The following is a 15,570-nucleotide window of genomic DNA, read 5'->3' as shown; positions in this document are numbered from 1 at the left end:
AATAACTAACTAATAAATAAGGCTAAGGATGTAGCTCAATGACAAAGTACTTGCCTAGTATGTGTGAAATACTGCGTTCTATCCCTAATACCGCCAAAAAGAAGAAAAAAAAAAAAAAACCAAGAAGTAGCTGTTAGGTTCTTGAAAGATAATGTTGACTCTTGTAGGTTATTGTCAGCTTTTATAAAAAATTTTATATTTTTATCAATAACTAGTGAAAGTTGCTTATTGATAATGACCATTAAGTATTTGAAGTGATCATTGGTGAAAGCTCTTGGTTAGGGGTGGTGTGTGGTTATTTCAAGAAAGTATCTGTTAGTAAAACCTAATTCAAATTTTTAAATTATGAAATGGAACAGATTTTATTAGAAAGTTTTACTTTTACTTATTATTATATGTAATAATTTGGGTCTGGATATCCCCCAAAGTCTCATGTGTTGAAGGCTTGGTTTCCATTGCATTAATGTTCATTGATTAATTAAAAAAAAAAAAAGAAAAGAAAAGTGGGAAGTGATTGGATCATGAGGACTTGGATCCAGTGGATTGACCCATTTGTGGATTCATAGCTGATGGAATTTTTGGGAGGTGGTGTTACCGCTGTTGACCGGTGACGAGTTCTTGCTCCCCGATGTTGATGTTGAAGAATAACACCAAAGAAGCACGCCGAGGCAAGGTCAGAGTAGAGATTAGAAATTTATTAAAGGACAGAAGAAAAGACTTCTCCCGGAGGAAGAAGGGGACCCAGAAGGTGGAATCCGTGGAAGTGCGGTTGTTTCCCCTTTTTATAGTTTTGGTGATGGAATGTAGGTTGGAAGGCCCGAGGGGTGGGACACAGGTGGGCCTAATTATCACCTTTTGGGACGGGATTATCACTTCTCTGGGATGGGCTATTTCCAAATCTGTTGGGGCTGTTGGTTAACACTTCTTTGAGGTGGACTTTGGCCTAGGGCCTTTTCAGGACTTCATAAACATTCCATGAGTTGTCCTGTTTTCCCTGAGTCATTCTCAGCATGGCCTCCATTTTAATTCAATATTAGACCTGATTTACCTAACTACACTGACTACCTAACTTTAAATCTGGCTTCAGTGGCAGAAACTTTAAGCTGGGGAGCCTAGTTGGAGGAGTTAGATCAATAGCGGCATGACCTGGAAGAGTATTTCCTGTTCTGACCCCTTTCCCTCTCTCTGTCTTTGCTTCCCATCCACCATGAAGTGAGCAGCACTGCTCCACTATGTCTTCTCTGCCACGAAGCTCTGCCTCATCCCAGGCTCAAAGTAATGGAGTCAGAGACCATGGACCAAAATCTCTCACACCACAAGCCAAAATAAGTCATTCCTCCTTAAAGTAGTTTCTCTCAGTTATTTTGCCACATTGATGAAAATCAGACTAACACATTATGTAAATTTTTTTTTGGTCTAGGGCATTGAACCGAGAGGCGCTTAATCACTGAGCCACATCCCTAGCTCTTTTTTTTTTATTAGTCGCTCAAGACAATAAATGATCTTGACATATCATACATTTGATTCAAATATCTTTTTATTTTGAGATGGGGTCTCACTAAGTTGCTGAATTTGAATTTGCAATCCTCCTGCCTCAGCCTCCCAAGTTGCTGGGGTTACAGGTGTGTGCCACCATGCCTGGCAATCCTTTTTTTTTTTTTTTTTCAGAGCTTTCTAAGATTGTCCCTGAATTATCTGGAGGTCTGAAGAAAGGATAATTTTCTACATGTACTATGCCGCAGACAATGTTAGGCAAACATAGTATTTTAACCCTCTCAGGGTTGAGTTACAAGAACCAGTGGTATCAAAGTGAAAAGTAGAGGCATGGTCATCAGTGCGGTGCCCAGTAGAGCACTAAGTGTAAATGTTAATTACATATCCAGCAGGTTGCTAAGCAACCTCTCAAATGGGCACTTGGGCAACCTGAAATAAACTACAATGATATTTAAGTGTAGATTAAAGTCCTTCTGTTCTTTGGTTCATTTATATTAGTGGTTTGTTTTGAGCAATGGAATCTCTTGCACATCTTAGTTGACAAGGCGTTTTCTTTTAAACTTTTTTTGTAGTTGTAAGATGGACAGAATGCCTTTATTTTATTTGTTTATTTTTATGTGGTGCTAAGGATTGAATTCAGTGCCTCACACATGCAAAGCAAGCGCTTTGCCACTGAGCTACAGCCCCAGTCCACAGTGTGTTTTCTAATACTAACAGCCAATTGTCTGATTCTGCAGATACCATATGGCTGTCCAACATTTAAATAAATTCAACTCTGACACTAATTACCTAGAGTTAGCATTGGATTCCACAATTTAAGATTTCAGACTACCCCTAAGTTAGATGACAATCACAAGTCTGAAGCCACTTGTGGTTCTGACTAACTGGCTATAAGTTGGGGGTCTTCATAACACCTTCCTTGTGAAATAATTTCCTAAAATGGTGTTCAACCCCAGGGCTACAAATGCCTTGAGCATAGAGCATAGTGTTTATCCATCTCAAAGGAAGTCATTGGAGGACTCAATAGAGTTTTTTTTTTGTGGGGGGGTGGGGACTAGGAATTGGGCTCAGGGGCACTTGACCACTGAGCCACATCCCAGCCCTATTTTGTATTTTTTTTTAGAGACAGGGTCTCTTAGCACCTTGCTGTTGCTGAGGCTGGCTTTGAACTCATGATCCTCCTGCCTCAGTTTCCCAAGGAGCTGGGATTACCACTGACCCCAGCAACAGAGGGATTCTGAACATTTATATCTCACTCACTTCACAGCAGTTGGCTGGGGTACACGGAGAGCAGCCCCACAATCCACAAGCAGCAGGAATATATAGGAAGGCTGCATGCCCACTAGACAGATCATTTTCTTGAGGTGTTTTCCTTTTTCTTTTCTTTTTTTGTTTTGGTACTGAAAATGGAATCCAGGGGCACTTTACCACTGAGCTCCATGCCCAATTCTTTTTCTTGCTAAATTGCTTAGGGCCTTGCTGAATTGCTGAGGTTGGCCTCAGGCTTGTGATCCTCCTACCTCTGCCTCCCAAGCAGCTGGGATTAGAGGCATGCACTACCACGCCCAGCTATTTCTTCAGAAGGTTTAAGAGTACATTCCTTTACTTTACAACCAAGGTCACTCTGTTTAGAGCCGCTCTTAAAGACTGAAGATAAGCAAAGTGATCAGCTTCCCCATTCCTTTCCCCACATTACCACATTCTTTTAGAAAACTTTTTTTTTATATTAGTATTTTTAAAAAATTTTTATTATTGGTTGTTCAAAACATTACATAGTTCTTGACATATCATATTTCATACATTTGATTCAAGTGGGTTATGAACTCCCATTTTTACCCCGTATACAGACTGTAGAGTCACATGGAACTTTTTATCTCACTGCCAGTTTTCCTAGGCACTGATTAGTGTTTAATCCAACACTCCAACCCTTCGGTGCCTCACAGCCCTTAGGACAGGGCTTCTGAGACTCACTGCACCCATATCTTACAATAGCAGTACCAAGAGCAAGAACCTATCAGCAAGCATGTTAAGCTAATTAAGATAGCATTCATTTGTGTAGGTTCTTGGGTTAAAACATGAGAGAGATTGTGTTCTAGTCTAGTTCTGTTTTATCCAAGCTCATTCATTTGTGGGTTGGACTCCCCAGGAAAGTCCTTGTGCGGCAGTCACAGGGAGTTTTGAGCAGATCCTGAAAGGGTAAAGTTTCTAAGCTGGAAGGCTTGAATTAAAATGTAAAAGATTAGGTATTATTAAATTCCTCAGCTACACCCAGATTCCTGAGATAGTTAAGACAACACCCTACTAGCCATTTAGCCTAGGGCCCTGTGCAGTTTGTCACAGGGCCCGAACCAATCAGTTTGAATGTGTACCCTGCTTAGGAATGACCAATCACCCCTGCCCGAGCTGTTCCCGCCAATGAATTTGCCAATCACGTCTCAGAGTTGTTGTTCAATTTCCCCGCGCCTCATGATGATTTGTTCTGATGTATGCAAAGCCCACCGCCCTCTCCAAAAAGTGTACTTAAGCTCTGCTTGACCTTTGCTCTGGGCTCTGGGCTGCTCTCCCTTCTTGAGTGGGCACAGAGTCCCAGCGCGCTGGAATGGATCCCCAATAAATCCCCTTTTGCCAATTGCATGGAGTAAGTCTCTTGTGTGGTCTCTCCCTCCGACGTTCCACCGGACCCCCCTTACAATCCAACTGTCAGTCTGGTTGGCATGGTTTGCAACTTCCTGTTTCCCAGTCCAGGAATAGGTTACTTATTGCTACCTATGAAGACTATGGCAAATGTTTAATAGACCCTGATGATGGCAAATCAGCTCCATGAGGCAGTATACAGGTTATAGTATGATCTTGTATTACTAAAGTAGCCTAAACAATAGGCTAGCCTGGGCAAGTGCACCATACCACTCTATCTGTACTTCAGGGACATAGAAAGAATAAGACATCTCAGGAATATATAACTGATACAAAGTGTTAATAGCACCTGTTAGAGCCAGGTTCCTTATACAGCAGACTTAATGTATAAGTTTAGGCATTCTTGGTTTCCCCAAGGGGTCAGTAGGGCGAACCATTGGAGTTACTTGTACAGTTTATGGCTAAGTAACGCTCCTTGTCTCCAATATGCTGTCTTGAGGATCCAGAAGTGGCAAGTTGTTGCTTGTGCCCCAGGACAGTCTAAGAAAATGCTCAGTGGAAGTGCCCATTTTCTGTAACCTTAACGATGTTGGCCATGGGTGAGATAACATAGAAATGGCTGCAGGTCCCTGATGTCTGGGTTTATCATTAGGGTCCTTAATGTCTCAGGCAGTTGAGAAGTCTACCCCTTCTTAGAGTTTATCTCCGTTTTAGAGTTTGTTTCAGAAGGCCATTCATACTTTCAGTTAATCTGGCTTGGCTACTGTTGGATTGTAAAACAGGTGGGAAAATCCATAATATGTCCTGGTCTTGAGCCCACTGTTATATGTCACGGCCTGTGGAATGGGTTCCTTGGTCACTTTTGATAACTTATGGTATGCCACTGGATACAACTGGATCAGTCTCTTCTTTCTTATTTATTTATAAATTTTGAGACAGGTTCTTGCTAAGTTGCTTAGGGCCTTGCTAAATTGCTGAGGCTGGCCTTGAACTTGTGATCCTCCAGCCTCCTAAACTGCTGAGATTACAGGTGTGTGCCATTGCTCTTGGCTCTGGATCAATCTTTTCATAGCTACCTTCCGATTGTCCCCTCTTTTGTTGAGGAAGGCTTGCATCAAGCTGTCTGTGTTCACACAAGTCAAAGCATTTTTGTTCCCTTCTGGTAAGGGGCCCATCTAGTCTACCTACCATCACTGAAGAGGGATGTAACCCCTCAGTGGCATCAGACATCTTTATGGGCAGCCCCAGTGTGTCATGTGTGTCTACATAGTCTGTTGTCCTGTAGGTTTTAATATATGATGTAGACAAGTGGCAACTTAGTTCTATTTATTTATTTATTTTTGCTGGGGCTTTCTCTAGTCATCGTACTTTCACCAGCTGACTGATGCTTTTCTGATCATGGGCCCTAGGGCAAAAAGGATAGCATAAATGGCACACAGGTGTCTTTCCAACAAACTTTCACATTCTTCTGCCCCTTTCATAACTGTGACCAAAATCGAATGGGGGTATAATGTTCCTTAATCTGCTGCCATAAGCCCCATCCAAAGCCATTTGGAGTGGCATGAAGCTCAGCAGTTTTTTTTTTTCTTTTTGGTACCAGAGATCAAACTTAGGGGTACTCAACCAGTGAACCACATTCCAGCCCTATTTTGTATTTTATTTAAAAACAGGGTCTTACTGAGTTGCTTAGTGCCTTGCTTTTATTGAGGCTGGCTTTGAACTCTTGATCCTCCTGCCTCAGCCTCCCAAGATGCTGGGATTATAGGCGTACACCCCGCCCCCCCCACCCCATGCTCAACTTGCTTAGCAGGATTTGATGTGTCTATGTACCACAGTTCTGTGTCCTGTTTGCTGTTTGTTTGGTTCAGTGCACAAGTAAGTCCAGTCCCATACTGTACCCCTCCTGCACAAGTTATATAGGGGCTGTAATAACTGAGCCAGATAAGGGATGAAAGCTCTCCACAACCCAGTAGCCCCAATAATTATTGCATTTGCTTTAATGTGTTGAGAAGTGGAAATGCTTGAACTTTTTCTATCATAGTTTGAGGTACAACTTTTATCTTACCTGACCAAATAATATTCAAGAATTATACCAACAAGCCAGGGTTAGTTTTTATAATCCATCCTCTTCTTGCTAAACAGTCAAAAATATGTAAATACCATTGGTGAACACTGAAAGAAAATCAAATGTGGTCATTATGTAAACATTTTTATCAGCAGAGGTAGACACCAGGTTTGTTACCATACCATGACCCGTTGTGGGGCAATGGAGATATTGTTGATATACCACCATAAACACTCAATGTAGGCCTCTCTGCTTGAAGGCAAATTGGTGTCGGGGCTGCCCTGAACAGGAGCTATGCACATATTTTTAATTCTTAGTAAGAGGTACTGGACTGGTATTGCACCCTGCAATGCAAATGGACTTTACCTGCCCTCAGGTAAGAAAGGTGCAGCTCTCAGAGTGGGCGTCACCTGATGGGGTTGAATCACACGCATCTGTTTGTTGTAATCCTACCCTTTTGCCCTTTTTTGGTTAGAATGTTCCATGGATTAGCTCCCCCATTAATAAAACCCAGGTTTGAAGTGTGCTTCCTCTCTTTCTTGCCTGCCTTGCCTCCTTTGTGGGAGCTGGTTCAGAGGGGCTGTCACAGAGCCCAAAGAAAAAGGTATTTTTGTCTTTGTGTCATTATTTCATGCCAGCCCAATTATTTCATGCCAGCCTGGAGTGACCCTGACTGGTTTAGTCATGTGACACAACAAATTGGTCTTGACTTTTTTCTCAAGGACATTATCTATGATAAAGAAGGCATTAGTGGCTGGGCGCAGTGGAGCATGCCTGTAATCCCAGAGACTCAGGAGGCTGAGACAGGAGCATTTTGACATCAAATCCAGCCTCAGCAATTTAGTGAGGCCCTAAGCAATTCAGTGAGATACTGTGTCTAATAAAATATAAAAAAAGGGCTAGGGATGTGGCTCAGTAGTGGTTAAGTGTCCCTGGGTTCAATCCCTGGTGCCATGAAAGAAAGAAAGAAAAGAAAGAAAGAAAGAAAGAAAGAAAGAAAGAAAGAAAGAAAGAAAGAAAGAAAGAAAGAAAAAAGAAAGAGGAGAAGAAGAAAGAATTAACACCAGGTGCAATGGCACACACTTGTAATCCCAGTGGTTTGAGAGGCTGAGGGAGGAGGATCACAAGTTCAAAGCCAGCCTTTATTTTTTTATTTAAAAAAAATAAAAACGATTAGGAACTTGGCTCAATGGTTAAGCCAACCATCTTTGGGCTCAATCCCTGGTAGATACCCCCCCAAAAAAAAATTTTAAAAAAGGTATCATCAAGGTTCAGCACACTTCAATACCTCTTTCAGAATTGTGGAAATGTTGGAAATGGCTGCATAAAGTGGAGCAATCACTTATTTAATTTTCTCTACTCCACTGTCATGTGCTAGATTCCATCCTGCTTTTTTTCTGGCCAGACAGGGGACTTAAAAGGGCTGTGGGTTGGGCAAGTTAATTTACTTTAGTCAATTCATGTATAGCCTTTCTTATCTCTCGTTGGCCACCAAGGAGCCAATATTGTCTGGTGGCAACAATTTGGAGAGGTGCAAGCAAAACAACAAGAGGGTGTTTAGCAAGCCCTCCTGACATTGGCTTTACAGCTGATGATACACACTTAATCTCTAAGCTACATAAATGGACTTCCCCATGGTGGTCTATAGGCATTTACCCCACATGATATTAATATTCAGGAATGGAGGCTATAAACCAGGTAGGGATTGGCTGGCAGGTGTCCAAGCCACAGAGTCAACATTATGGCTCAGACTCTCACTGTTTTTGCCCCATATTTATCAACAGCAGTTAACCTGCCTGAGAACTCTCAGGATTACCATCTAACAATGCACGTTCATCACCCATGTCCACCAATGCTGTCATTCTCTGAAAGTTCATTGAAGACCAACACATTGCCAGTTCTATACATGGCCCATGCTCCAGAGACATGGCACATACCCTGACTTCTAAACCTTGACCTTTTCCCTAGTCATCCCATAACCAAGAGCCCAAAGACTCCTGAGGGGGAGCTGTGAGTTCTACTTTCATTACATCTCCTAATAGGAGAGGCTTGTCTCTCTCTTTTTGGAGTACCCCAATCTTCCCTTTTTGCCACAGTCTGGCTGGGCACAAGTCAGGAGCCACTGAAGCAGGAACAAACTTTATTTCTGAACTCCACCAGCACAGTCCACACAGGCTCCGGGGGAAAAATGCTGAACCATGCCACACGGCTCCTCCCAGGACACTCTCCAACAGGAAATCCCTCCTGGGGAATTCCCTCCTACCGCACTTCCCCAACCAATGGGAACTCTCCTGGAGTACCGCAAGAGCTCTAAAGTAGCAGGCCTAGGCAGACAGCAGGGGTCTAATCTCCAATTGAATGCGCATCTTAACATAATCATTATCATCTCAATGGCTTGCTGGGGTCACCTTTCAACCAAAAATGCCATGTGTCATTCCTACTTGGCTATGGCTCTCAGCACCTTTTGATGGCCTCCCCTTTCATTTCCTTATTGAGATGTAAAGGCTGAAACTTTTAGTCCTTTGGCAATTGCTTCCGTAACTGTACTGGGGTGGCATTAGATTGTTCGTCTATTTTTTTTTCATCTACTCCTGCTGCTATTAAGTCTGCTCACATCTGTGTATGGGAGACTAGGAGAGGTTCTTCGAGTTTTGCCTGGGTTTTATGGACGCCCATTCTCTGCTGCAATCTTTCTGTCTCCCTCTAGATTTGCTGTCAGTTGTGCTGCTTGCTGGAGGCATCAGATTACTAAGGCGGATAACATTGATATCCGGGCACCATGAATGGACAGGGGGGGGGTGGCATGTAACACCTCATCCTGACAGTAAAAATCATGCTGTTTGGTCCTGGGAAAGGCTGCACATAAATAGCATGCTTCATTCCCGGTTCTTGAAAATAGTCCTGTAGATCTTACACAGTGGCCCAGGCACCTCTGGCATAGAAATGTTTTCTGAATTTGGTCACATACTGTGAGTGGCAAGAAGCAGCCAAGCTAGTAATGACCTCACACTGTTAATCAGGGGCACTGGCATAAAGCCACTGATATAAAACAAGGTGAAGCCACTTTAGCAGTGATACACCATTCAACATTATCTTCTCTGCTTCAGTATCCTACAAGGGGAGCATCCATGCAGGTACACTTCCTTATATTTCCTGCCTGAACTCAAGAGCCCAGTTCTGCCAGCTCTGTGGGTATAGGGTTTTGTGGTGGTGGGTAAACATCTCTCTTGAGCTGGGAACAGGTCTGGATCTGACTCCTCAGGCCACTCCTGCTTTTGAACCATTATAGATCTAGTTTCTACTATCATTTTTGTCCTTCACCTCAGCTTTTGAATCGCTGGAAATAGTGAATGCACTGAATGGGTCTCATGTCTGAGAGTTCCATTTTTCATAAGTCACCAATACCCGAATATGGGCTCTGGATCGCAGTATCCCCTCAGTTTAGCATAAAGGTAGCCAGTGACTTGCAGATGCTTACCTGCAAGTTCTAAGTGCTGTGGCACATCCTTGCAGTTAACCTGTGCTGAACAGAGCTTTCATTCTTGTTTTAACTCTCCCTGCCCGTTAAGGAGCTGAGCCTGTGTGGTTCCCAGTCTGTGGCTGACTTCAATGCACACAGCACGGGCCTTTCTGCCATTGCAGCCACTCTGTTTGTTTCCTTTCACTTTCCTGTGATTACTTTGGATTCTTTGCACTTTCCCAAGACTGCTTTGGGTGCTGCTTGCAACATTTGCAATACCCTTCTGAGTCTTCAGGATGTCTTCATACTCAGAAGATGTCCCCACCCCTCAAATAGGGGAGCTGCCTCAAATCCCATCCAGGCTTATGGCCTGCCTAGAATTTCCTCTGCAGACTTCATGCCCTTTTCCAGCTCCAGAGTCCATTCAACAAGTTTCCCTCTGGGATTTTGCCAACTATGCCAAGTCTTCAACCCTAGGGCTACGAACAATGAAGCATGCTATTTACTGATCTCAAAGGAAGAACTTGGAAGACTCAACAGAGAGGTTTCAGACATTACTCATTCCTTGGTGGCAGCAGGCCAGGATATAAGGGAGGGCTGCCCTGTACTGACTAGGAACGGGGAATGGATAATAGATGGCATGTCCCCTGCACAGGTGGATTTCCTCAGATGCTTTATGAATCCATTCCTCTACTTTACAACCAAGATCACGGTTAGATCCTCTCCTAAAGATTGGTAAGTGGCTAGTTCTCCCTCTTCATTTCCCTCCTGGCCACATTCTTTTAGCAACCTTCTTATCCTATCGCAAACTTAGTGTTTAACCCAATGGCTCAACGCACTCAGGTTAGCACTTCATAACCCTTTAGCTACAGGTTCCCCATTAGTGGAGATAAACAAATAAGATGGAAAAAAAAATGTATCTGTACCAAACATGTATAGATTCTTTTTTTTTTTAAAGAGTGAGGGAGGAGAGAGAGAATTTTAATATTTATTTTTTAGTTATTGGCGGATACAATATCTTTGTTTTGTATGTGGTGCTGAGGTTCAAACCGGGGCCACACACATGCCAGGCGAGCGAGCTACGGCTTGAGCCACATCCCCAGCCCCTGTATAGATTCTTTTGTTCTTGTTACTATTACATAAATAATGTGGGATAACAACTCTTTTTTAACATTTATATTATTTCTGATATTATGAGTAATACGGAGATGACAAAGTAGACAGGAGGTCATAGGCAAATATTGCATCATTTTATATAAGGGACTTGAATGACTATGGATTTTAGTTTTCCAGATCCCTAGAATCAGTTCCTTGTTGACACTGAGAAAAGAATATGCTTACATTTACTCATTTGACACAAAGAACACAATATGGGACCAGCCAGATGGAAGAGATACACAGGGTAAAGAAGCGGGGGTGCAGGGGGCTTTTGCATGCTCTCCCAGTCCTTCCATGTTCTCACTAATCCAGGAACTCTCTGCCTCCTTCAAGACGTTTTATAGGTTTCTATCACCAACTCCCACGTCCCCTTCCCTGAGTTCAGTGGATGGGCTGAAAGTCTCAGCCCCTGATTACTAGATGTTTCTGGCGACCAGCCCAATCCTGAGCCTTTTTAGGGCTTTTACCTTAAGAAAATGTATCAACCTTTAAAAAAAGGGGGGGGGGGGACAGTAAAATGCCACTCCCCTGAATGCCACCTTTTTGTTTCCAAAAACCTAACCAAGTTTAGGGAACAAGGAGAGCAAGCCTGGGTGGGCATGTCTAGAAACATATTATCAGAAAGGATACTGGTCTTCTCTCTCTCTCTCTCTCTTTTGTACTAGATGTGGAACCAGGGAGTGCCTTCTGATATAAGTAGCTTTCATTCATATTAATTAATTTCAATCCTAGACATATGTTTTTCTGGAATATAGTTTCTGGTTAGTTAGATTTTTTTTTCCATCCCAAGTCTATTTTTAATTGCCAACCTTCTAAATGGGTTCCTGGCAATTCTCTCATTCTCCATACCAAATTATGTTATATTCGTATATGAATATATCACCATGAATCACATTATAATGTGTAATTTTAGTATAACAATAAAAGATTAATTAAACATGGAATAAGTCTCATGGAACTGTTTCCTTCTTGCTTCTTAATCCCAGAGATTATTACTTTTAATAAATCACATTTTTTTTTCCAGTACTGGAGTTTGAACCCTGGGCCTCATGCATGTTGGGCATGTACTCTATCTCAGAGCTACACCTCCAGTCCCATAGCAAATGTTTTTATTTATCAGGCAGTGATTCTGTCTGCACATTGTATATTCTGTCTTCTTCTCCTTATACTTTTTCCCTATGGTACTGGGGACTGAATCTAGTGCCTCATGCATGCTAGGCTAGTGCTTTACCTTTGAGCTATATCCCCAGCCATTTTTAATTTTTTTAATTTGAGATAGGGTTTCACTAAGTTGTTGAGACTGGTCTCCAAGTTGTAATCTTCCTGGCTCAGCCTCCCAAGTAGCTGCAATTACAGGTGAGCACTACCATGCCTGGTCACATATTCCAATTGTTTCTGTGTCAGATAACTTGAATCTGGCCCTAGAATGTTAACTATGAGCAGCACGGTTAATTCAGTTTTGCCTACATTAATGTTTCATTCTCAGAAGCCAGAATTTATTTATTTATTTATTTATTTATTTATTTATTTAGGTACCTGGGAATGAACCCAAAGGTGCTTAACTACTGAACTACATCCGTGCCCCTCCTCCCCCTTTTTTAAAAATTTTGAGACAGGAGCTCACTAAATTGCTAAGGCTGGCATTGAGCTTGTGATCCTTTTGCCTCAGCCTCTGAGTCACTGGGATTATAGGCATGTGCCACCAAGGCGGGCATGGATTTTTTTTTTGTGTGTGTGTGTGTGTGTGTGTGTGGTGCTGGGGATTGAACCCAGGGCCTTAAACATGCAAGGCAAGCACTCTACCAACTGAGCTATATCCCCAGCCCTGGGCATGGATTTTTTTAAAATTCAATTTGTTCTAATTAGTTATACATGACAATAGAATTCGTTTTGCCACATCATACATAAATGGAGTATAACGTCTCATTCTTCTGGTTGTACATAATTTAGAGTTACACCAGTCATGTAATCATATATGCACATAGGGTCATAATGTCTGATTCATTCTACTATCTTTCCTCCCTTCACTCCCCTCTGTCTAATCCAAAGTACTTCTATTCTTCCCTAGCCACCCCAGCTCCCCCTTATTGTGAATTAGCATTTGCATATCAGAGAAAACATTCTACCTTTGGTTGTTTGGGATTGGCTTATTTTGCTTAGCATGATATTTTCTAGTTCTATCCATTTACCTGTAGATGCCATAATTTCATTCTTCTTTAAGTCTGAGTAATATTCCATTGTGTATATATACCATATTTTCTTTAACTATTCATTTGGTGAAGGGCACCTACCTAGGCTGGTTCCCTAGTTTAGCTATTGTGAATTGAGCTGCTATAAACATTGAAGTGGCTGTGTCACTGTAGTATGCTGATTTTAAGTCCTTTGGGTATAAACAGAGGAGTCAGGTAATTGGGTGAAATGGTGGTTCCATTCCAAGTTTTCTGAGAATCTACTTACTGCTTTCCATAGTGATTGCACTAATTTTTAGTCCCACCAGCAACGTATGAGTATACCTTTCCCCAAAATCCTTGTCAACATTCATTGTTGTCTGTATTCTTGATGATTGCCGTTCTGACTGCAGTAAGATGGAATCTTAATGTAGTTTGATCTGCATTTCTCTAATTGCTAGAGATATTACATTTTTTTTCTTATATTTTTTGATCAATTGTATTTCTTCTTCTGTGAAGTTTAGATCCGTAGCCCATTTATTGATTGGGTTATTTGTTCCTTTGGTATTAAGTTTTTTGAGTTCATTATATATCCTGTAGATTAATTCTGTATCTGAGATTCATGTGGTAAAGATTTTCTCCCATTCTGTAGGCTCTCTCTTCACATTATTGATTGTTTCCTTTGCTGTGAAGAAGCTTTTTAGTTTGATTCCATTCCATTTATTGATTCTTGATTTTACTTCTTGTGCTTTAGGGGTCTTCTTAAGGAAGTCAGTTCCTAAGCCGATACAGTGAAATTTTAGGTCACTTTTTCTTCTATTAGGTGCAGGGTCTCTGTTCTAGTATCTAAGCCCTTTATCCACTTCGAGTTGAGTTTTGTGCGGGGTGAGAGATTAGGGCTTTTAATTTCATTTTGCCACATATGGGTTTCCAGTTTTCCCAGCCCCATTTGTTGAAAGGGTCCTTTTTTTTTTTTCCCCCAATGTATATTTTTGGTGATTTTTGTCTAGTATGAGATAACTGTATTTATGTGAGTTTGTCTCTGTGTTTTCTATTCTGTACCATTGGTCTACATGTCTGTTTTGGTGCCAATACCATGCCATTTTTGTTACTATGGCTCTGTGTATAATTTAAGGTCTGGTAGTGTGATGCCTCCTGCTTCACTTTTCTCACTAAGGATTACTTTGGCTATTCTGGGTCTCTTATTTTTCCAAATGAGTTTCACGATTGCTTTTGTAGTACAGTCATTTTGATAATGTTAATTATTTTTATTTTTTTAAAATAATTTTTTAGTTGTAGATGGACACAATATCCTTATTTATTTATTTGTATGTGGTGCTGAGGCTCGAACCCAGTGCCTCACACGTGCAAGGCAAGTGCTCTACCATTGAGCCATAGCCCAGCCCTGACAATGTTAATTCTGCTTATCCAAGAGCATGAGAGATCTTTCCCTCTTTTGAGGTTTTATTTTATTTGTTCTGTAGTTTTCTTTGTAGAGGTCTTTCACCTCTTTTGTTAGATTGATTCCCAAATATGTTATTTTTTTTGAGGCTATTTTGAATGGGGTAGTTTTCCTAATTTTTCTTTCAGTGGATTCATCGCTGATATGTAGTAACGCAGTTGATTTTTGGTGTTAACTTTTTATTCTGCTACTTTGCTGAATTCATTTATTAGCTCTAGAAGTTTTCTGGTGGAATTTTTGGATCTTCTAAATATTGAATCATCAGCAAATAGTGATAGTTTGAGTTCTTTTCCTATTTGTATCCCTTTAATTTCTTTCTTCTAATTGCTCTAATTTCAAGGACAATGTTGAACAAAAGTATTGAAAGAGGGCATCCTTGTCTTGTTCCAGTTCTTACAGGGAATGCTTTCAATTTTTTTCCATTTATAATGATGTTGGCCTTGGGTTTAGCATATATAGTTTTTATAATGTTGAGGTATGTTTCTACTAACCCTAATTTTTCTAGTGTTTTGAGCATGAAGGAATACTGTATTTTGCTTAAAGCCATTTTCCCTAACTAAATTAGAAAAAGACCATGTTAAATATTACCCACTGCTGCTAAGATAAAGGTAAACTGGTTCTCAAGCTTCCTTGGTGATTTCACAAATTCACACAAATTTCCGGAGATGTAGTTCAGCAGCCCTGGGCCTTCCCAGAAAATGTCATAACTGTATGTTGCTAGCATGGGGAAAGATAAAAATTCAAAATTTGAAGTGCAGTTTCTATTGAATACATATAGTTTTTGCACCATTGTAAAGCTGAGAAATGACAAGTTAAATAATAAGTCAAGCACTCTCTGTAGCAATTTATTTTTCTGTAAGTAGATTGTTATTCTTTTTTGTTTGCTTTGTTTTTGAGACAGAATCTTGCAATGTTACCCAGGTTGACAAAAAACTCAGGATCTTCCAGCTTCAGCTGTTTGAATAAATGGAATTTCAGGCCTTTACTGTCACAAAGAGCCACAAGTAAGATGTTACAATCCCACTTCCCCTGCCTGATACTGGGGATTGAACCAGGTGTTGTGCTACCCACTGAGCTATATCCTCAGAGACTTTTATTTAGAAACAGGTGTCTGTCATTTAAGTTGCCA

Source organism: Ictidomys tridecemlineatus, chromosome 7 (assembly GCF_052094955.1).
Source record: "Ictidomys tridecemlineatus isolate mIctTri1 chromosome 7, mIctTri1.hap1, whole genome shotgun sequence".
NCBI classification, from domain to species: domain Eukaryota; kingdom Metazoa; phylum Chordata; class Mammalia; order Rodentia; family Sciuridae; genus Ictidomys; species Ictidomys tridecemlineatus.
This window is presented reverse-complemented; position numbering follows the sequence as displayed.